Source organism: Myodes glareolus, chromosome 21 (genome assembly GCF_982192425.1).
Source record: "Myodes glareolus chromosome 21, mMyoGla1.1, whole genome shotgun sequence".
In the NCBI taxonomy this organism is placed as follows: domain Eukaryota; kingdom Metazoa; phylum Chordata; class Mammalia; order Rodentia; family Cricetidae; genus Myodes; species Myodes glareolus.
Window position 1 is genome coordinate 32,274,236 of NC_142046.1, and position 23,830 is coordinate 32,298,065.

The 23,830-nt window shown below is 38.9% G+C and overlaps 1 protein-coding gene across 20 annotated transcripts in view; it reads left to right on the top strand.

Moving 5' to 3' along the window:
* Mbd5 (methyl-CpG binding domain protein 5) overlaps positions 1-23,830 on the top strand; it is a 348,936-nt gene that overhangs the window by 258,636 nt on the left and 66,470 nt on the right. For 19 of the 20 annotated variants that reach the window (XM_085681158.2, XM_085681157.2, XM_085681167.2 and 16 more), the window contains one exon: positions 17,238-17,414. The gene's annotated coding sequence lies outside the window, so the exon portion shown is untranslated. Of the gene's footprint in view, positions 1-8,526; positions 8,599-17,237; positions 17,415-23,830 lie in introns of all 20 variants that reach the window. The other variant, XM_085681163.2, reaches the window with a different exon arrangement.

The window sequence follows — 23,830 nt, forward strand, 5'->3', positions numbered from 1 at the left end:
TAATTAACCCATTTTTAATAATCTGTATATCACCACTAGGTCGTGGCTTACCGGGAAGATTTTTTTATTATTATTAAAAAGTTCCACCTCCTCCCCTCCTACCACTCCTCCTCCTCCTCCTTCTCCAGGCCAAAGAGCAGTCAGGGTTCCCTGCCCTATGGGAAGTCCAAGGTCTTCCTTGTTTTCCCCAGGACCAGGAAGGTGAGCATCCAAACAGGCAAGGCTCCCACAAAGGCCATCCATGCAGTAGAATCAAAGCCCAGCACCATTGTCCTTGGCTTCTAAGTCAGACTCCACCTTCAGCCAGTTTGATCACATGCTCCATCAGCCCTATTCCAACTGGCCTTGGTGATCTCCCATTAGATCTGTCCCATCTCAGTGGGTGAACACACCCCTCGCGGTCCTGACTTCCTTGCTCATGTTCTCCCTCCTTCTACTCCTCATTAGGACCTTGGGAGCTCAGTCCAGTGCTCCAATGTGGGTCTCTGTCTCTCTCCATCTATCACCAGATGAATGTTCTATGGTAATATGCAAGATATTCATCAGTGTGGCTATAGGAGAAGGCCAGTTCAGGCACCCTTTCCTCTGCTGCTCAAAGAACAAGCTAGGGACATCTCCTCGGATACCTGGGAACCCCTCTAGAGTCAAGTCTCTTGCCAACCCTAAAATGGCTCCCTTAATTAAGATATATATTTCCCTGCTACAACATCAACCCCTCCTTCATCCCAACCATCCCATTCCCTCAAGCTCTCCCCATCCTCCCCTTCTCCCTTCGCTCCCCCCATCTCCCCTTTTCCCCACCTCATCCCCACCCCTGTGCTCCCAACACCTACCCGGCAATTTTGTCAACTTCCAATATCCAGGAGGATAACTATATGTTTTTCTTTAGGTTCACCTTCTTATTTAACTTCGTTAGGATCATGAATTTTAGGCTCAATGTCCTTTATTTATGGCTAGAATCCACTTATGAGTGAGTACATACCATATTCCTCTTTTTGGGTCTGGGTTACCTCACTCAGTAAAGTGTTTTCTATTTCCATCCATTTGCATGCAAAATTCAAGATGTCATTGTTTTTTACCGCTGAGTAGAACTCTAAAGTGCCACACCTTCTTTATCCATTGTTCTATTGAGGGACACCTAGGTTGTTTCCAGGTTCTGGCTATTACAAATAGTGCTGCTATGATCATAGTTGAACAAATGCTTTTGTAGTATGATTGGGCATCTCTTGGGTATATTACTAAGAGTGGAATTACTGGATCCTGAGGTAAATTGATTCCCAGTTTCCTGAGAAGCCGCTACACTGATTTCCAAAGTGGTTGCACAAGTTTGCATTCCCACCAACAATGGATGAGTGTTCCCCTCGCTCCACATCCTCTCCAGCATAGGCTATCATTGGTGTTTTTGGTTTTGGCCATTCTGACTGGTGTAAGATGGTATCTCAGAGTTGTTTTGATTAGCATTTCCCTGATCGCTAAGGAAGTTGAGCACGACCTTAAGTGTCTTTTGGCCATTCGAACTTTTTCTGTTGAGAATTCTCTGTTCAGTTCAGTGCCCCATTTTTTAATTGGGTTAATTAGCATTTTAAAGTCTAGTTTCTTGAGTTCTTTATATATTTTGGAGATCAGACCTTTGTCTGATGTGGGGTTGATGAAGATCTTCTCCCAGTCAGTAGGTTGCCTTTTTGTCTTAATGACAGTGTCCCTTGCTTTACAGAAGCTTCTCAGTTTCAGGAGGTCCCATTTATTAATTGTTGCTCTTACTGTCTGGGCTACTGGGGTTCTATATAGGAAGAGGTCTCCTGTGCCCATGTCTTGTAGACTACTTCCCACTTTCTCTTCTATCAGATTCAGTGTGGTCAGATTAATATTGAGGTCTTTAATCCCTTTGGACTTGAGTTTTGTGCATTATGATAGAAATGGATGTACTTTCATTCTTCTACAGGTTGACATTCAGTTATGCCAGCACCATTTGTTAAAGATGCTTTCTTTCTTCCATTGTATAATTTGAGCTCCTTTGTCGGAAATCAGGTGTTCATAGGTTTGTGGATTAATATCTGAGTTTTTGATTTGATTCCATTGTTCAACATCCCTGTTTTTGTGCCAATACCAAGCTGTTTTCATTACTGTAGCTCTGTAATAGAGTTTGAAGTCAGAGATGGTAATGCCTCCAGAAGATCCTTTATTGTATAAAATTGTTTTGGCTATCCTGGGTTTTTTGTTTTTCCATATAAAGTTGATTATTGTTCTCTCAAGGTCTGTGAAGAATTTTGTTGGGATTTTGATGGGGATTGCATTGAATCTATAGATTGCTTTTGATAGAATTGCCATTTTTACTATATTGATCCTCCCAATCCAAGAGAGAGGGAGATCCTTCCATTTTCTGGTATCCTCTTCAGTTTCTTTCTTCAATGACTTTAAGTTCTTGTCAAATAGATCTTTCACTTCCTTGGTTAGAGTTACCCCAAGATATCTTATACTATTTGTGGCTATCATGAAAGGTGATGTTTCTCTGATTTCCCTTTGTGCTTCTTTATCCTTTGTGTTTAGGAGGGCAACTGATTTTTTGGAGTTGATCTTGTATCCTTCCACATTGCTAAAGGTGTTTATCAGCTGTAGGAGTTCTTTGGTAGAGTTTTTGGGGTTGCTTATGTACACTATCTTGTCATCTACAAATAACGAAAGTTTGACTTCTTCCTTTCCAATTCGAATCCCCTTGATCTCTTTATGCTGTCTTATTGCTATTGCTAAACCTTCAAGCATTGTATTGAAGAGGTATGGAGAGAGTGGAAAACCTTGTCTTGTTCCTGATTTTAGTGGGATGGCTTTGAATTTCTCTCCATTTAATTTAATGTTAGCTGTCGACTTGCTGTATATTGCTTTTATCATATTTAGAAATGAACCTTGTATCACTAATCTCTCCAAGACCTTTATCATAGAGGGGTGTTGAATTTTGTCAAATGCTTTTTCAGCATCTAATGAAATGATCATATGGTTTTTTTCCTTCAGTTTCTTTATATGATGGATTACATTGATAGATTTTTGTATGTTGAACCAGCCCTGCCTCTCTGGGATGAAGCCTACTTGATCATAATGGATAATTTTTTGGATGTGTTTTTGGATTCGGTTTGCCAGTATTTTATTGAGAATTTTTGCATCGATGTTCATGAATGAGATTGGTCTGTAATTCTCTTTCTTGGTTAAATCTTTGTGTGGTTTTGGTATCAGGGTGACTGTAGCTTCATAAAAGGAGTTTGGCAATGACTCTTCTGTTTCTATATTGTGGAATACATTAAGGAGTATAGGTATTAGGTCTTCCTGGAAGTTCTGGTAGAATTCTGCATTGAAACCATCTGGTCCAGGGCTTTTTTTGGTAGGGAAGTTTCTGATGACAGCTTCTAATTCCTCGCAACTTACAGGTCTATTTAAACTGTTCACCTGGTCTTGATTTAATTTTGGTATATGGTACTTATCTAAAAAAGTGTCCATTTCTTTAACATTTTCCAATTTTGTGGCATACAGGCTTTTGTAGTACGATCTAATGATTCTCTGAATTTCCTCTGTGTCTGTGGTTATGTCCCCTTTTTCATTTCTGATCTTGTTAATTTGTGTGTTCTCTTTCTGCCATTTGATTAGTTTGGTTAGGGGTTTGTCAATCTTGTTGATTTTCTCCAGGAACCAGCTTTTTGTTTCATTGATTCTTTGGATTGTTTTCTGTGTTTCTATTTTGTTGATTTCAACTCTCAGTTTGATTATTTCCAGCCTTCTACTCCTCCTGGGTGAATCTGCTTCTTTTTTTTTCTAGATCTTTTAAGGTGTGCTGTTAAGTCTCCAATGTGTGCTTTCTCCATTTTCTTTAATTGGGCACTTAGTGCTATGAACTTTCCTCTTAGCACTGCTTTTATAGTGTACCATAGATTTGGGTGTGACGTGTCTTTGTTTTCATTGAATTCAAGGAAGACTTTAATTTCTTTCTTTATTTCTTCCTTGACCCAGGGGTGGTTCAGTAGTTAACTGTTCATTTTTAGTGAGTTTGTAGGCTTTCTGGGGTTAGAACTGTTGTTTAATTTTCACTTTATTCCATGGTGATCCGATAGTACACAGGTGGTTACAAAATTTCTTTGTATCTATGGATGTTTGCTTTGTTACCAGTTATGTGATCAGTTTTTGAGAAGGTTCCATGCGATGCTGAGAAGAAGGTGTATTCTTTTCTGTTTGGGTGGAATGTTCTACATATGTCTGTTAGGTCCATTTGGTTCATTACATCTGATAGTTCTCTTATTTCTCTGTTAAGTTTCTGTCTGGTTGACCTATACATTGGTGAGAGTGGAGTGTTGAAATCTCCTACTATTAGAGTGTGTGTTTTGATGTTTTCTTTGAGTTCTAGTAATTTTTCTTTTACATAAGTGCGCGCTTTTATATTAGGGGCATATAAATTCAGGATATATATATTGTTCCTGTCATGAGTATAAAGTGTCCATTTCCATCTCTTCTGATTGATTTTAGTGTGAAATCAATTTTGTTAGATATTAGTATAGCCACACCCACTTGTTTCTTTGGTCCGTTTGATTGGAAAACCTTTTCCCAACCCTTTACTCTGAGGTAGTGTCTGTCTTTGAGTTTGAGGTGTGTTTCTTGTAGACAGTAGAATGTTGGATCCTGATTTCGTATCCATTCTCTTAACCTGTGCCTTTTTATAGGTGAATTGAGTCCATTGATATTATGTGATATTAATGACCAGTGGTTGTTAACTCTGGTTATTTTTCTGGTGGTAGAGTTTGTGTGTTTCCTTTCTTTGAGCTGTGCTGGTGGAGGGTTGTCAAATGCTTGTGTTATTATGGGTGTTGTTGGCTTCCTTGGTTTGTGATTTTCCTTCTAGTATTTTCTGTAAGGGTGGGTTTGTGGCAATGTATTGTTTAAATTTGTTTTTGTTTAGGAATATCTTGTTTTCTCCATCGATGGTGAACATAAGCTTTGCTGGGTATATTAGTCTGGGCTTGCATCTATGGTCTCTTAGTGTCTGCAGCACATCTAACTAAGACCTGGCTTTCATGGTTTCCATTGAGAAGTCGGGTGTAATTCTGATAGGTTTCCCTTTGTATGTTACTTGACCTTTTTCCTTTGCAGCTCTTAATATTTGTTCTTTATTCTGTATGTCTTGTGTTTTGATTACTATATGATGAGGGGATGCTCTTGTTGATCCAGTCTATTTGGTGTTCTGTATGCTTCTTGTACCTTCATAGGTTACCTATCCTTTAGGTTAGGAAAGTTTTCTTCTATAATTTTGTTGAATATATTTTCTGGGCCTTTGAGCTGTAATTCTTCTCCTTCTACCCCTATTATTACTAGGTTTGGTCTTTTCACGGTGTCCCAGATTTCCTGGATGCTTTGTGTTAAGAATTTGTTGTATTTGTTTTGTTCTTTAATCAGTGAGTTTATTTCCTCTATAGTATCTTTAGTGTTTGAGATTCTTTCTTCTATCTTTTGTATTCTATTGGTAATACTTTGTCTCAGTAGTTCCTGTTCATTTACCCAGATTTTCCGTAACCAACCTTCCCTCGATTTGTGTTTTCTTCATTACTTCCGTTTCATTTTTAAGTCTTGAACTGTTTCCCTTACCTGTTTGATTGTTTTTTCTTGGTTTTCTTGGGAATTTTTGAGAAATTTATTCATTTCATCTACCTTTTTGTTTGTCATCTCTATTTTATTATGGCAGTTTTTTTTCACCCCCTGTTTAAGTTCCTCTATTCTTTTAATAATGTTCCATTTAATGTCGATTTCTTCTATTTCTTGTGGAGTAAGGTGTTCAATTCTTGTTTCGTGATCCCTGGATTCTGGTGATGTCATGTTGTCTTTCAGGTTGTTGGAGGAATTCTTGCATTGGTGCCTGCCCATCTCTTCCTTCAAATGGAGCCAGGAGAGTCTTGGTGTCTTGGTCCAGTCTTTCTGTGACTGACTCTCTGGGTGGATCTCTTCAGTGCAGGAGCAGGAACTGTTCCTGTCTGGATGGAACTCCTCAGCACAGACACAGGGTCTCCTGGTAGTCCAAGGACACCGGAGACAAAAGGGCGATCGTGGGGGCAGGGTAGGGTCGAGTGTAACACAGAAGACCCTGCAGTAGGAGCTCAGGGGGGTGTGCTCTCTTCCAGGACAATCCGCCCCAGGATAGCACACACTCACCCCTCTCGGTGGAACTCCTCAGCACTGCTACCGGGAAGATTCTAACCTATGTCCATCTTGGGCCAGAGCTTCATGGCACCTGCCTGCCTTTGCTTTCTTTCTCCCACAATTCTGTCTTCCACGCCTACCTATGTTCTGACCTATCAGGCCCAGTAGTTTTCTTTATTAATTAACCAATAAAAGCAACAGATAGATAGAAGACCCACCTACATCATACAGGGATAGCCCAAAACAGACCCAAAAGGTCCATGACCCAGAAGATCTCTGACCCTGGCTGCCTGGCTTGATTTCACCTACTAAGAGGCTTTTTGCCAAGTCCTACCACAACCACTGCAGAGCTACCTTGCAGCAACTTGGCAATTTTCCAAGCTCCTGCATTCTTTTCCTGCTGTGCAGTGACTTGTACAGCTTCCAGTTTTGGACAGTGGTTTTTGTACCCTGTAAAGATTTGTCTTTTGCATTAGTTTCATAGAAATGCTGATTGGCCAGTAGCCAGGCAGGAAGTATAGGTAGGTCAACCAGAATAGGAGAATTCTGGGAAGAGGAAAGGCTCAGTCTGCAGTCATCACTCAGATGCAGAGAAAGCAAGATGAGAATGCCTCACTGAAAAAGGTACAAAGCCATATGACTAACGCAGACAAGAATTATGGGTTAATGTAGGATGTAAGAGTTAATAAGAAGCCCCAGCTATAAGGCCAACCAGTTTATAATTAATGTAGACCTTTATATGTTTCTTTGGGACTAAACGGCTGCAGGACCAGGCAGGACAGAAACTTCTGTCGGCAAATGGTGCCAATGTGAATGACTAAATCCACTTAAAACCTGGGAGAGTTTGAGAAGAAATTTTAGCCACAAAAAGAACAGAGTTAAGCATGGCTTCTTGGTAGTGTCATTTTCTGGGTGGGCTCTGTTTTAGAGGGAAGCACATCTCATTTAAGAGAGGCTTCCTGACTCAGCTTTAGCTATAAAAAGCTTGCAACTCTTTTAAGAGGCTAAGCAACCAAATACCTAACATATTCATGAATAGCTGACAGCATGGTTTTTTGGTGGTGGCAGGGCAAGGACCTTGAAACTCCATAGAGTTGTAGCAATAAACATGGCTCCCATCAGTACCTCTGCCATGAAGCTAGACTCTCAGAAAGCTAAGGAATGGGGTAGATCCAGTTGTCAAAGCAACAGCTTTAATCCTAGCCACATTGCTTAGAAAATTAAAGACTCGTGACGTCAGAAAAACAGAGATATACAGTAAAGATAAATTCAGACGAAGAAAACCTCTGAACAAGTCACATTGTGTTTAAAAAAGATATGTAGGCTTGGAAGAGAAAAGAAAATAAAGTATTTAAAAAACAAAAAAGGAAAAGAGTAGTTGGGTGTGGAGGCACACCTTTAATCTCAGCACTTATGAGGCAGAGGCAGATGGATCTCTGTGAGTTCAAGGGCAGCCTGGTCTACAGAGTGAATTCCAGGACAGCCGGAGCTATACAGAGAAACACTGTTCTCCGAACCCAAAAATTAAAAATAAAAATTAAAGAAACAGAGCTTAAAATAAAGTCATGTAAAGATGGAAAATACACAGAGAATCTGGGTACTGGACCTAGGGTTTTTGTTAGGTAGTCTGACTTTTGGAGCGAGCATTATCTTCCTTTTTAGTGTAGTTTCATTTAAATTATTTATATATGTGTATACATAAACTTACGTGTATATACATATATATTTTAAATAACAAGTTTTTTTTTAAATAATCAGAATTTTTTCCCCCTGTGGACTTTTTTCACAATCATCCATAGTATTCTTTATTGCTCTTCCTTGCTGCTTCCTCACTATTGCCCTCTCTTCTATCCACCTCTCCACTTAAATTAGCCACTGCCTTTTTTTCTCATTTTTCTTCTTCATAGCACCTATATCTTCTATCCCCCTCTCTGGAATTTCTCTCTCTCTCTCTCTCTCTCTCTCTCTCTCTCTCTCTCTCTCTCTCTCTCTCAAATACAGTGGTTCCTTTACATTTTTCCTGTTTCTGTGATTACTCCAAGTTGTAGACTCACATCTAAAGACTGATAACAGAGGCATGCAAATATGAAAGTGCAGTGTTGGTTTTTCACTTGGTGGAGTTGGGAGTCTCAATTTCCGAACTCAGTATAATATTTTCTAATTCCATCATTTGTCTGCTGTAGCACCGTTAATAAAAACACAGAGAAAAAATTGGGGTTCAACATGATGGTCAGAAAATCAAAACAGCCAGCTCCTGGCTCTTACCCCTACCTCTGTCTGAAATGGCGGTCCTGCCTCCAGGAATCTCAGAATGAGACTGTGTCTGAGAACTGTCTCCTCCTGTCTTACATTCCTCTCTAGTGATGGGACTAAAGGTGTGCACGACTACCGCCGAATTTCTATGGCAAACTAATGTGGCTACTGGGATTAAAGGTATGTGTTACCACTGCCTGGTGTGTAAGGCTGACCAGTGGGGCTGTTTTACTCTCTGAGCTTCAGGCAAGCTTTATTTATTAAAATACAAATGAAATATCACCACAGCCTTCAAATTTCATGATTTCAATTTTTATTTGCAGCTGAATAGTGTGTATACATACTACATTTTCATTATCTGTTCATCTATTGAAAGTCATTTAGACTGTCCATTTTCTGAGTATTGTGAATAGAGAAGCAATGAACATAGCTGAGGAGGTAGTAGTCTGGAGTAGGATGTTGACTCCTTTGAGCATATACTAAAGAGTAGTGTATCTTTCATGAAGTAAATTTATTTTAAGCTTTTAAAGAATAATCCATACTTATTTCCAGAGTGTACTCCAGTCTACAATCCAGCCAGCAATTAATGAGGGCTCCCTTTCCCCATATCCTTGCCAGCATTTGGTTGTTTTCTTGATTTTAGCTAGTCTGACTAGGTAAGAGAAAGTCTCAAAGTAGTTTAGTTTGCATTTCCCTATCACTAGATGTTAAACCTTTTTTAACCTAGAAAATTTTCATGCATCGTATTTCATATTCCTGCCTCTCCCCTACTCCTCTCAGATCCTCACTGCCACCCTACCCTCCCAACTTTATGTTCATTCTCTCTTTCGTGTGCTTGCTTGCTCTCTGTCAGTGGGGTGGGAGAGAGAAAAAGAAAAAAAACAAATGGAAAAATGGCCAAAAAAATGGAGTTGTGATAGCCAACAACCTCCTGGGCATGGGACCTACGGTGGGGTAGGCCCATTGACACTCCATTTAAAGAAAATTGATTTTTTTTCCCTTTTCTCGGCATTTATTAATTGCAAGTAGCTTTTTGGTCAGAGATGGGATTTTTGTGTTTACTTTCTCTTTCCAGTTCTGTGATTTTGTCTGATTTAAATTTTGCAGTTTTCTGCATGCTGTCCTAGTCTCTGTGACCTCTTATGAGTGTCTGGAAAATGCTGTTTCTTTCAGGTCATCTGCCACATTCATCTCTTACAGTCTTTCTTCCTCAACACCTTCCACACAGATCAGCCTAAGGGGAAGGTTTTGTTAAAGACACCAACTTACTTATGCCATCAAGCATGGAGAAATCAAGCTGGTGCCCAGCTGGAAGTTTTCACCAGTATTGACTAACTTTCATGGTGCTGGATAGTGTTTTGTATACCATTAGAGAAGAAAAGTAATCATCAATATAACCCAAACTACAAATCCTGTGACCTACAATAATGGCTTCCTGTAAGCTATACTGGCACAATAGGGCACAGATGTCATAGGAGTAACCAACTACTTTTTAAAATTGGATTTAAGGCCTATTCTATGAGAAGACACTTATATCTGACACTGCTGAAGTGGCTAAGATACTGAAACTAGGTAGCTCATGGACCATAGAGAAAAACTTACTACTTTTATTCTGCTAAAGAAACATAGCAATAAAGTTACTCCTAACAACATATTACTATACCCATAAATCAGTGCATCAGAGAAGCTTCTTCTTGCAGTAGATGGTAATTAACACAAAGATCCACAGTGTGTAAAGAGTGAGAGACTTTGGATGTCTTTATCAAACCCTGTTTGAGCTGTTTCTCCTTTGAGAACTCTCTTTTCAGATCCATTCTAATTGGGCCATTCTTTTTCCTTGATTCTTTGTTCTTTTTTAGTTCCTTCTCTATTCTGTATACATCTCTTTCAGATGAACAGCTGGTAAAGATTGTCTCCCACTCTCTGAACATCCTTGTCAGGAAACTTTGTTTCCTTTGCTGTATAGAAGCTTTTTAGTTTTATGAGACCATATTTGTGCTTTGTTACTCTGAATTCCTGAGGGAATGGTGTCCTGTCCCGCGCTACCTTCTTGCCAGCAAGAACGACGCGGGGCACTTAGGATACTTCTGCAGTAAAGCTTTAATGCCCCTTGGGAGAGCGAGCATCAGCCAACATGGCGGAGACCCAGAATGAGGGGAACCCAGCCCTTATAAAGGAAACAGTCCTCGCTTCTGGCCTGTCACTCTTGGATTGGTCCGCTGCCCATTATCCCAGATGATGCCTCGGGAGTAGGCAGGGACGCAGCGGTTACCTGTGTTACCAGAGAGCTACCAAGCACATGCGCTGGGATTAAAGGCGTGTGCTACATCACCTTGAACTCACAGAGATCTGCCTGTCTCTGCCTCCCAGGCATTGGGACCAAAGGCGTGTACCGCCACACCTTGAGGTCACAGAGGTCAATCTGCCTCTGCCGCCCAGGCATCAGGACTAAAGGCGTGTACCGCCACACCTTGAGGTCACAGAGGTCAATCTCTACCTTTGTTCCTAGAAGCAATGGAGAATGTGGTCCGGCCCTCCACAGTGTCCTGTTCAGAAAGTCTTTTCTTACACCTGTATCTTGCAAAATATCATTTGTACTTTCTTATGTAGTTTCAGTGTTTCTGGTTTTACTTTAAAGTCTGTAATACAATTGTAGTTAATTTTTATATAAGGTAATACATATTGCTATAATTTCATTCTTCTATATGTGGACATCAAGTTTTCCCAGCACCGTTTGTTGAAGATGCCATCTTTTCTCCAGTGACGACTAATTGTGTGTTCTCATGTTTGTGTCTTACATTCTGTCCCTTTATCTACACGTCCGTTTTATGCCAATACCATGCTGCCTTTATTACCATAGCTCTGAAATGCTGCTTGAAGTCTGCTATGGTAATCCTTCTAGCATTATTCTTTTTGTTTAGGATTGCTTTGACTCTCTGACCTCTTTTGTGATTCCATATGAATTTTAGAATTTTTTTTCTATTTCTGTGTAGCTTGTCATGGAGATTTTTGTTGGGATTGCTTTGAATTTGTAAGTTATTTTGGTAGAGTAGTCATTTTCACAATAATAATTTTACCAACTTATTAACATAGGATGTCTTTGCATCTTCTAGTGTCTTCCTCAATCTCTTTCATCAGACATTTTAAGTTTTTCTTGTAAAGTTCTTTCTACTCCTTGGTTAGATTTATTTCTAGATATTTTTGAGACTATTGGAAATGGTAATATTTCGATGAATGCTTTCTCGGTATGCTTAATATTGCCACTTTACTGAAAGTGCTGTTCATTTCTAGAAGTCTTCTGTTGAAATTTTTGTGATTTCTTACATATAACATTATATCGTATGCAAATAGGAATAAATTAACTTCTTTTATTAGTTATATCCCTTTGACTTCCTTATCTTCTCATATTGCTCTAACTAGTACCTCAAACATGTGAGGGTTTGAGTGAGAATGTTCCCAGAAGCCTCATACATTTGAACACTTGTCCCCCAGTTGCTTTGGGAAGGTTTAGGAGTTGGAACTTGCTGGAGGAAGTATATCACTAGAGGTAGGTTTTGAGGGTTTAATGCTATCTCCAGCTTACTCTCTCTTGCTTGCAGTTCAAGGTGTGAGATCTCAGATTCCTGATCTGGGTGACATGCCTGCTGTCTGTTGCCATGACATGCCCACCACTGTAGACTTTGATCCTCCGAAACCATAAGCTAAAATATGCCCTTTATTCTATAAATTGCCTTGTTCATGGTGCTTTATCACTGCAACAGAAAGCAGATATAACAAAAAGGAACTTCAGGGCTGACCATGTGGCACTAGACAAACAGCTGGCGTCCTCGTCTCCGGGGAAGACCACCTCTTCTGCTCCCGGCTTTCTTCAGCTGTACACAGTTCTTGGTATAGGGTGGAGGCCTTTTGGGCATTTCCCCATCCAGTTTGGTATGTCCACTGGTGTCATTTTTTTTGTTCAGCTCATGTTGGAGAGAAGCTTTTATGGGTATAACTGAGAATTTTATATTGGGGAGACTTTTCTGGATGTAGCTCTGGATGGCAGTGGGATACACAGTCTTACAGCAGACTTCCCAATGCTCTGGCTTTTACAGTCTTTCATTCCCCTCTTCCATCATGTTCCCTGAGTCTTAGTGATGTGGGACAACGGTCTTGTACCCTGTAAAGATTGGTCCCTTGTAGCCAGGCAAGAAGTACAGGTGGAGCGACGTGGCAGGAAGTGTTTGCTTACAATAGTCTGAATTTCTTTGTTGTTTGCTGTAATGCTTCCATGTTCATCTCTGATTCTGTTCATTTGGGTCATTTCTTTCTGTTTTATCTCCTCAAAGAACCATCTCTAAGATTCATTGATTGTTTGCATTATTAGCCATGTCTCCTTCTTGTTGATGTCTTGTTTGGTCTTTAGTATTTCTTGTTTTTACAGGATTTTGGTTTGGTGTGTTCTTGTATCTTGAAATTCTTCAATTGCATCATTGTTATTTATTGTGCTTTTTCTGATTTTTAGTGTAGTGCTTATTTCTATTAATTTCCCTTTTATTGTGGTTCATAGATGTCATAACTGGGTAGGACAGTTGGTTGCTCCCTTATTTTGGAAGCTTGCATTGTACCTTCTGGTACCATGAGAGCCAGTCCTTAAAAAGGAAGCTTTCAGGCCAATTCCAGCCCATGGTATTGTGAACATTACAATAATGTTAAATTAGGTTTGTATTTTGAGGGTGGAGAGGAAAGATGAGTTGCTGTTTTAGATAACATTTGCTGATTTAAGAATGGAGATCATGAAATACAAGGATTTCTCATTTGTGCCCTAAGTATCCTTCATGCTTCTACCTTGTTTCGAGTCCTAAATGTTCTTTGAAGCAGGAAGTGAATTCTCTAGTTCCCTGTCCTACAGTGAGCGTGATGAGCATGGCAAGGATACGCTTCATGATCAGCTATTTTCATGATCCACTCAAAAAATATCTTTGGCAAATATTTTAACTCAAGCATTTTAAAGTACTTTGTGTCTTAGAGGGAAAGAAACACACTACAAAATTAGTCTTTGGGAAGTTATTGAACTCAAAGCAAAATAATTCTCAGGGATTTTTGTATGTTATGATGTGTGCTGTATCCCCTGTGCTTGCATTACTTACCTTCTTTTCAGAGGAGACAGACAGGAATAGGATAAACAATAAGATGATTGATATTATATATATAATATGCATATTATATATATAATATACATATATATATAATGCTAGATAATGATAATACTCTGGGTGAAAGGGTATATGAATCATGTCAAAGCTGGAAAGGACATAAAGTTGTTTCATTTATCTTGCATTAATTTTACTCTATAATAAAAATATTAAAAGTACTTGCCTTGTAGGGTCATACTAAAGTTGAGTTAACATATTTGTGTATGAAGTGTCCAACATGTTCCTAGAGGATAACGTAATTCTAGGATCATTTATATATTTGCCTGCTCAGTACCCTAGCTTCATCTCAGGATGCCTTTCACAAAGAAGGATATAGTTTCCTATAACCTGAATTACATTGTCTAGTATTCCCTGGCCTGCGTCTAGATCCTTTGACTCGTTTGCTAGTTTGTTTTTGTGGGTAAGATTGGGTCACCTTTAGCCCGCACTGATCTCAAAATAAATCATTTTGTAGCTAATGTCGACTAGGAACTCTTTAACCTCCTGCCTCCACCTCCCATGTGTTATAATTGTAAGCACCCAGCTTCCTTTTCAATTTTTCTTTTACCTTCCATGCATTAATTTCTAATGTTCCTTTCTTATTGAAATAACCATTCTTTGATAGCAGTTAAAAAAAACACTGTTAGTTCCTGTGGATGTCACTTCATCGTTTTCCGTTTCAGAAATCAGGCAGACTAGTCACTGCTCTGTCCCTTACAACATCACAAAGTTAAAGGTCTGACAAAATGGGACCTTTATGTTTATCAGCTAAAAATGAGTACAGTGTTGGAAGCATTCTCATAGACAAAAAAATGTAAATGCTTTCATTTTCGTGGTTTGGAAAAGGAAATCTTTTGAATGAACTTAATGAAGTCTGTAGCCCCTACTGACCTTTCTTTGTCTGTCTAACCCCTGTGCAGCCCTAGATGTAACCATTGCCCTCTACCACCGTTATTCTCGAAAAGTAGACTAGTTTTATGATCTTCTAACTTTCCATAATGATCTCTATCATAGCCAGTGTTAACCGGCCTAATTAACTCTTTTCTCTTCCCATGTAATAAGTGTCTTGAGATGTGGACTGTGTTCTAGTGTTTGGGTTTCCAATGGCTATCATGGTGCTTACCAAAAATTTGAAATTTTTGTCTATATATGAAATATAATGTGTGAAATATAATGCCCAGACATAGGATTACTTTAACTTTGCTTCCCCTTCCCTACACCTGCTCCATTGTCTCTCATGGCTGCCTTGTCAGGAACTAACAGACTGTTCAAGGGCACTGCCCACATCCTGACCTTCACACTCTCCTGTCCTCATCTGCCCGAAAATTGTTTTCCAGCAATGTCACTGGTTTGAAGCGCGTGACACAGAACAGAAATAAAACAAAAAGATGGTAGTCTGGCTATCAGGAAATACATTCAGGTGGAGGGTTGCCCTATAGATTAACTAGGATGTGATGAGGAGTTTGATCTTACTCTTAAGATAATGGGTCTCTGGTCTGTTGTTTAGTCTTTTACTCTTTTGGCTCCTTGTGAGTTCCAACAACCAGCTCCCAAATAAAGCACATGGAATCTTATTCTGTCTTACGAATGCCTGACCTCTACTTGGTTTATTTCCAGCCAGCTTTTCTTAACTTAAATTATCCCATCTACCTTTTGCCTCTAGGCTTTTATCCTTCTCTCCTCTATATACCTTTCTTTACTTCTTACTCCGTGGCTTGCTGTATAGCTGGGTGGCCAGCCCCTGGTGTCCTCTCTCCTTCTCCTCTTCTTCCTAGATTTCTTTCTCTCCAGATCTCTCCTCCTATTTATTCTCTCTGCCTGCCTGCTCTCCTTATCCTCTCTTCTGCCTTGCTATTGGCCACTCAACTTTTTATCAGACTAATCATATGTTTTAGACAGGCATTGTAAAACACACTGGAACCTGCTTAGAGGTTTTCCCATATGGACTTCTTTTCCTGCATACTTTTTAGCCTATTTTGACCATGAGAACAAACTTTAAACTGCTAAGCTACAGCTGGGTCCTCTGTGCAGCTCTATTGGCCGGCTCCACCTGCTTTTTAGTTCCCGAGAGCCAAGTCTAAAGCTTGCAGCCTGAGCAGAGGTGCCCTTTGACCAGGAACTGCACTCAATCCCGCAACCATGGAATGCCAGTGCCCTGCACTGTGGCAGGCATTTTTTAACTTACTTTCTTCTACTAAAAAAATTATTTTTTAAAAAAGACTTTCTGTGCAGCAGAACTTCTTAAAGGAGTCATGTTTTGTTTTTGTTTTTTCAGCTTTCTCAGGTCTCGATGGATATTTGAGAGCTTCACATTGGCACACCAAAATGATGTTGTTGCTGGTTTTAACTCTTTTGGCTCTTTGCAGACCCACCACCCAGCTCCCAAGTAAATACACACAGTCTTCCTTTATATGAATGCCAGCCTTAGCTGGCATTATTCTAGCCATTATTTCTAGCCAGCTTTTCTTAAATTATCACATCTACTTTTTGCCTCTGGGCTTTTATCTTTATCTTTTTATATACCTTTCTTTTCTTCTTATTCTGTATCTGGCTGTGTGGCTGGGTGACTGGTCCCTTCTTTTCTCACTCCTCGATCTCCTCTTCATCCTAGGTCTCTTTCTCCCCAGACTTCTCCTCCTATTTATTCTCTATGCCTGCCAGCTTGCCTGTCCTTTCTCCTGTCTCACTATTGGCCATTCAGCTCCTTATTAGACTATTAGGCGTTTTAGACAGGCAAAGCATCACAGCTTCACAGTTAAACAAGTGCAACATAAAAGAATGCAACACATCTTTGCATCATTCAACAAATGTTCCACAGCATAAACAAATGTAGCACACCTTAAAATAACATTTTGCCATACTAGTCTATACGTATTTTCATTATTATATGTATCTAGTTTCCATGCCAGTTAGCTTATTTATATAGGAGTTTGCCTTCTGACTGAAGGACTTGTACCTGCTATCCACATCACCAACTTAATTATATAAGATATAGAATTCATATTATACTCAGAAGGTTGCCTGTTGATATGGCAACAGAGCAAAGTAAGTCAAATCACTGTAGGGACAATTTTACCCAATAAGGAAAAGCCTTCTCACGCGGCATGGCAAGCAAGTGTCTCTGAAAGCCAGGATACAACAGAGTAAATACAAAGTCTTAAACATACCTTTAAAAAGCTTATGTTTTTATTATTTTATAATACAAATATAATATAAAATATAATATAAATATAATATAAAAATATATTTTGTATTTCTTAATAAAAAGTAAATTATATAATTTTATTCCATAATTTTCTGATGCTAGTATGAGTTCCCAAGATAATGGTAATGTGATATTGCAAACAGTGGAGATGCAGATGATATTTGAGTTGGGAGTCTTCTTGTAGTCACTGATTCAAGAATCACCAGTTACGGGCCAGCTCACTGTCACTGGTGAGACTCTTACTGTGTGTTTATGGCTGTAACTGGTTTAGTGGTGCCCCTGCGCATGCTAAGAATGTATGCTAGCCTGCTGAGTGCCCAACTTCCACCCTTCTGAAGAAATGAAAATACAATTTAAATGATGAACAAAAATTAATTTTGCCTCTTATCAAGGCTAAGGTGTATGCCTGAGCTCTTATCTCCAAGTCCTTTTTGTTCCAGAAGTTGGAAACCTGATCGCTTACAGAGGCCAGAATGGTGGAATGAAGCAGGAAGACGCTGAAGCAAGCTGGAGAGCCAAGCCCTTTCTGGAGGGGCAGCCTCTGCTCTGCTCCAGATAACTGTGGCAAAGCAGGAATGTTGACCTACCGTTACCACACTCACTGTCCAGGTTCTCAGGTAAACAGGAATTATATATTTTCATTGAAGTATTTTGATTTAAATATTGCCAATTAATTTGTTATTGTTGTTGTTAATTGTAAGCTTGTACAAGCCAAACACTTTCGTAAGTAGGATTTGATTCAGAGTATTTATTTTTATAACTAGTATCACATTTTTTATTTATTTGTTGGAGACTTTATTTTCTACAGGGTTGACTTTTCATTGATAATATCCTCAGAGTTAATTTATGCTTCATTTTGGACTTTTGAAATTCCTTTGTAAGTCTCCAACTGGAGTACTTAACTCATAAGTTTTCTTGTTTAAGCACATTTTCATGGCCACTCTTCAGTGTTCCAGTGAGAATCAGTCCCATGCGTACATGATTCTCTTTTAAGACGTTACATATGATCTCATACATTTGTAAATATCACTAATTATTTTCTTTCTAATGTCTGAGCTTCAACACAATAAAAGATCACTTATTTCATGTAACTTGTATGCTTTAGGCAATCCCTCTCTAACACCCAGACACAAAGATTTCTTTTCCTCTCATTTCTTGAGAGAATTTATCAGAACTCTTATCAGACCATAGTTGTGCAGTATTTAATCATATTGGCTGGAGATCTAGTAGATCTGTGTGGTCCTATGCTGAAATGCTGTCTTTAATGAGTGTCTCATTGACTAAGTTGTTGTTTTTACTTTGAGTAATCTGGTTTTCATTTAAAATGTTTCATTCTTTTTTTTCTTTTTTTATTGATTAAGTACTTTATTTATTTTCCCTTAAGGTATGCAACTCTATGTGAGTTAGAAGCAATTCTTTTTTTATTACTTTATTAATACTAGGAATCAAAATTTCCACTTCCTCCCCTTCACCCACTTCCCTCCCGCTCCCCCACCCACCCTCCTCCCTTCCCCCTCCAGTCCTTAGAGAGGGCAAGATACCCTGCCCTGTGGAAAGTCCAAGGCCCTCCTCACTCCATCCAGGCCTAGGAAGGTGTGCATCCAAATAGACTAGGATCCCAAAAAGCCAGTACATGCAGTGGAGACAAATCCCAGTGCCATTATCATTGTCTTCTCAGTCTGCACCAATTGTCAGCCACATTCAGAGGGTTCGGTTTGATCCCATGCTCATTCAGTCCCATTCCAGCTGGCCTTGGTGAGTTCCAAGTTAGTTCAGGCACACTGTCTCAGTGGGTGGATCATCCCCTCGTAGTTCTGACTTCCTTGGTCATATTCTCCCTCCTTCTGCTCTTCAACTGGACCTTGGGAGCTCAGTCTAGTGCTCCAATGTGGGACTCTGTCTCTGTCTCCATCTTTAAGTACTATTCTGGCTATAGAGGGAACCCAGGCCAAGGTACTTGTTGCCTTGCTGTGAAGAGTGCTAAAACTTTATGGGCCTATCCTAAGACCTTCAGGTTTGTGATGGATACCTTCTTGTATGACTATCACATCATTCCTGTGTTATAAACTGTTATTTTTTTAATGTTTTTATTTTGTTTGCATGGGTATTTTGCCCACACATGTGTCTCTACACAACTTGGCATGCCCCAAAGAAACCAAAAGGGGGCATTGGATTCCCTCTAGAACTGGAGTTTCAGATCATCAGCACCATGAGGGTGCTAGGAATTGAACCCTGCTCCTCTGCAAGAGCAGCCAGTGTTAACGGCTGAGCCACACGGGGTGTGGACTGTTATACTTTCTGCTCTGAAAAAGGAGAACATCTAGAATTTGAGAACTTTGATTATCAAGCAAGGAAAGAGGCACTATTGAGAATATCTGGTCCAACTGATTAAGGAAATATAGTTATGATAATGGCTGTTTGGGGAAGCCACACCTAGCAGAGTGTTTTGGGTCTCTTACAGAGGATGTATCAAAAAGATGTTTTAGAAGTGGTCGCCCCGTCATAGTAAGAATCAAATGGAAATAATAACTAGTATAAAATGAGTTAATATGCTTCAGAGTTTCCTTTCAAAATGAGAAAAATGGGATGCTTATAAATAAAAATGCATGACTTGAATAAATATGAGAGCACTGACTGGGGGCTGGACAGGTGCAATGAAGGGTGCATTTATATAATTGATATTTTATGAAAAGATAATTAGAGAAAATGCCATCTAGGATTACTCTAACAAACATAATCTAACAAAGAGCATAAAGGTTGTGGTTATTTTATTTATTATTCAATCAAATGATAATTATGTTGTAGTCATTTAGATACAGCTCTCTATGGTGCTAATATTGTGTTTTATTCCAGTCAAATCCATTGTTGTACATATACTGTTTGAGATGTAAGGACAGAAGATTGTTCTAAATGAAACTTACTATCAATTTGAAAACTGAAGCGTTCAGTCTTGCCAATGCAGGATGGGAGTAGACTTCCTATTTACAAATATTTCATGAACTAACTTTAAAATCATATTATAAAAAGTTTAATTACATCATATATCAAACAATGTCCATATTTTACTTAACATAAATCTGTTTCTGATCATTGAAGAATCATTGACTGTTTAATTCTGTGCTGCTGTGTATATCCACAGAGCACAGATGAATTTGTCATCAATAAAGATGCGTCGATGAAGAATATCATCACACAAAAGCCAATTCATTATGTTAGTGTTAAGTTTGTTTGATAGTCTTCCAGTGACTTTATGGCATTTGAGGTTATTTAGAAAGATTTTGGAAGAATATCTATTTAGTACTTTTATGATGTCATATTATCTGATCTTTAATCTTCATAGTCTTTTGAGATTGACTTGACTTTTTAATGCATTTAATAATGCATAATAATTTTATTCTTATATTGACAAGAACATCAGTGAAAAAGATTGAAAAATGAAGTCTACTGCATTAATAGTACCTTGTTCAAATATAAGCTCAATTGTTATATTGTTTCAGTCATTTTCTAGTTCCCTTATTAATACAATTAATATGTTACTTAATAAAAGTGAGAGTTCCCAAAAAGTATACTAGTCTTCATAGAAGCCTTATATTCTCTGCAAAAATTATCACTCAGAAGTTGTGAGACCCTTAAGGATAAATCTAGACCACAAAAGAATGCTTCTTAGATTTTATCAACATGCATACATTCATTGGCTTCTTTTAAAAAACCTTTCATTTTAGACTTGTGATGCTAAAATGTATCATAAGCTTAAGTGATAAACAGAATATAAAATTGTGTACTAGAATATATACAATCATCAGGAAATAATTAATATGGGAAGCGTGAATACAGGAAGGACGGAGTGAATCAAGGTCCCTGCTTAGTGTGTGTATAGTCCTGTGAAAAGGGAGTCAGGAAACAGATTGATGCTGCTGGTATGCCGGAAATAGGAAGTATCAGTGAATTAATTACAAACTAAAGCATACCTGTAGTTTACATTATACTTTGGCTAAAAATGACATCTTAAATTCTGAATGTTCAGAAGACACCAGGGCAGCAAAGAAAATGAAGCCACTGAAATTCAGTTCTCTCAAAGCCAATTGTCAGAGAATGATTTTCTATTGAAAGGAGGCCGAAAATACGAAAAACATTGGCAGAGTTGTAACAGCTCTCTCCCTTAGTGCACACATGTACTTAAACTCACACATTTGATTTTCATCATTGCAGAACTTTCTGTGAAGTTAATACAGATTAACCTGAAGAAAAAAAAAAAACATGAATCTTTGATCCCAAACACTAGAGGCAAGGTGGTAGCTTGAATATCACAGTCCTTTATATTTTAGCATGTTTTACTAGAATATCATGAAGTCACATAAACAAGATTGGTCTACAAAGGAAAAGAGGAAAGGATATTGTGGAAATTGGGCTTTTTGAAGCATAGTAATATTAAAATGCTAAATTGGGAAACAGGAGAAAGTGTTCACTTTTATACTGCAGGTTATAAAAAAGAAAGTGTGGCTGCACCTCAGTGCTGTACAGGCCTCAGTAGTGTGAGAAACAAGACCTGAAGTCCTTTCCTAGGACTGCTGCATGCATTTAAGGAATGTCTGAAGAGCCCAAATTATACACATCTATTTTAGCAAATAATTCTAGGTTAATTATTAAGATGTATGTAGTTATATGTGCAGGAACATTTCTTGAATTTGTTTATGGTTATGACAGTTTTGGAGGAATGGAAGTAATTAAATTAACTCATCAATTCTCCAAAAATCCATCCCAATCATTAAAAGTAGTGTTTTGGGAAAATATTTAATGTCATACAAAAGTGTCAAGTGGAGGGGAAATACAAACTGGTAATGACTCAGTACTCAAAAGTAGAGAAGCTGGGGAAGTGGCTCATCTGTTCAGAGCACTTCTTTTTGTTTGTTTGTTTTCTTTTTTGTTTTTGTTTCTTTTGGTTTTTTGAGACAGGGTTTCTTGTGCAGCTGTGGACCCTGTCCTGGAACTCACTCTGTAGACTAGGATGGCCTCAAACTCACAGAGATCCGCCCGCTTCTGCCTCCTGAGGGCCTACACCACCTGGCTCACTTAGTACTCTTGTGGAGAACACAAATATGGTTCCCAATACACACATGGCAGCTAACAACTGTCTCTAACTCCAGTTCTGGCATCCACTTTTGGCCTCTGCAGGCACTATACACATGTGGTATACATACATGCAAAACACTTTCACATAGAGGTATTGTATGAGCAGGGAGGGAGGAGTCAACATCGTAATGGGAAAACCCACAGAGACCTGACCTGAGCTATTTGGGAGCTCACGGACTCTAGATGGACAGCTAGGGAGCCTGCATTGGACCCACCTAAGCCCTCTGCATCTGAGTGACAGTTGTGTTGCTTGTTCTTTAGTGGGACCAGGACCTGTTCCTGATGCATGAGTTGGCTCTTTGGAACATATTCCCTTTGTTGGGATGCTTTGTTCAGCCTTGATGCAGTGAGGAGGAGCTTGGTCCTGCCTCAACTTGATGTGCCATTGGTTCCCTTGGGAGACCTTACCCCATTATGAGTGGAAATAGAGGAGGAGTGGATGGGGGGATGGGTAGGAAGAAGGTGAGGGAGGAAAGGAGGAGGAAGAAACTGTGGCTGGTATGTAAATAGTTTTAAGTAATAATATTTTTTTTAAAAATCCAAACAAAATAATAGTAAAAGTTTATAAGAGGATATGAAATTGGGATCCTGGAGTAAACCAGAACAGGAAAGGGGGAGTAGATCTGATAAAAAAAAAAACATTGTATACATGTATCAAATTTTTAAAGATTAAAATATTTTAAAAATGTAAACAAAGAAGAAGTAAATTTTAAATATATATATAAGCATAAATGTATACATATAAAGTTTTCAAGAAAAAGAAGAGTTATATTCATACATAGGAAATATTTAGAAGCAATACGACTTCTTTAGAGAACAATCGCCGGTGTCTACAGAGTTGAAAATCTTTCGAGAATCAAGAGTCATATTCCTCAGTGGTATATCACTCGAGCTCCAGCAGATGGGACCACACTCTGTCCCTATGAGAAAGCCTAATTAAGTGCTGTGGGTCACCTTTACCTAAAAGGAAAGTGTAAGAGTAAAGCAGGGAGTTGGGAAAACAGATTTGGTGAGAACAGAAAAAAGCATAGTGGATAGGGACTGTGATGGAAGACCACGTGTGTGTGTGTGTGTGTGTGTGTGTGTGTGTGTGTGTGTGTGTCCGTGCGTGCAATTTTAAAAGAACAAATAATGTTCAGGTTCTGTCACCCAGCATTAAAATGTTATGCCAATACATGAATAATTATATAGTAGTGCCAATAAATACTGCTCAGATGTTAAAATTTAATGGTTGGGGGCTGGTGAGAAAGCATGCATACCTGGGAACTTGAGTTATATCTCGAGAGCCCACATTAAAGTCTAAGGATAGAACCAACTTCAGTGTTATCTACTGACCGCCACACACAGGCTTGTGTTCTCACATATATCATACACAAGAGCGCACAAAAAAATAAAAAAAAATATTAAATCAATTGATCTGTAGATCCACAACGAAACATAAATGTCTAAAGAGTAAGTATAGGAGATACGTCTAAATCCGCAATGACCTTCTTTGTAAGACCTTTTCTTGCTTTCCTAGGGAAAGACTCCTGAGAGATCTTAGGCACGTTTAAATATAGAGACGCTAAGAATTTTTTGTTTGTTTTCTTTTTTGTTTTTCAAAATAGGGCTTCTCTGTGTAGCTTTGGTGCCTGTCCTAGAACTAGTTCTTGTAGACCAGGCAGGCCTCGAACTCACAGAGATCCACCTGTCTCCGCCTCCTGAGTTCTGGAATTAAAGATGTGCACCACCCCTCCCCAGCAAGACTCAGAGCTTAGATTGGGTAATTGTATGCCTGCTTGCACCATTGAGCTTGTTAAATTGTACATCATATTGTTTAGACGTTACTTTCTCACTTAAATCTTTTGAGATAGTTTAAAACCTCTTCTGAATCCTGTCATTTCCTGGTGTTTCCTCACTGCCA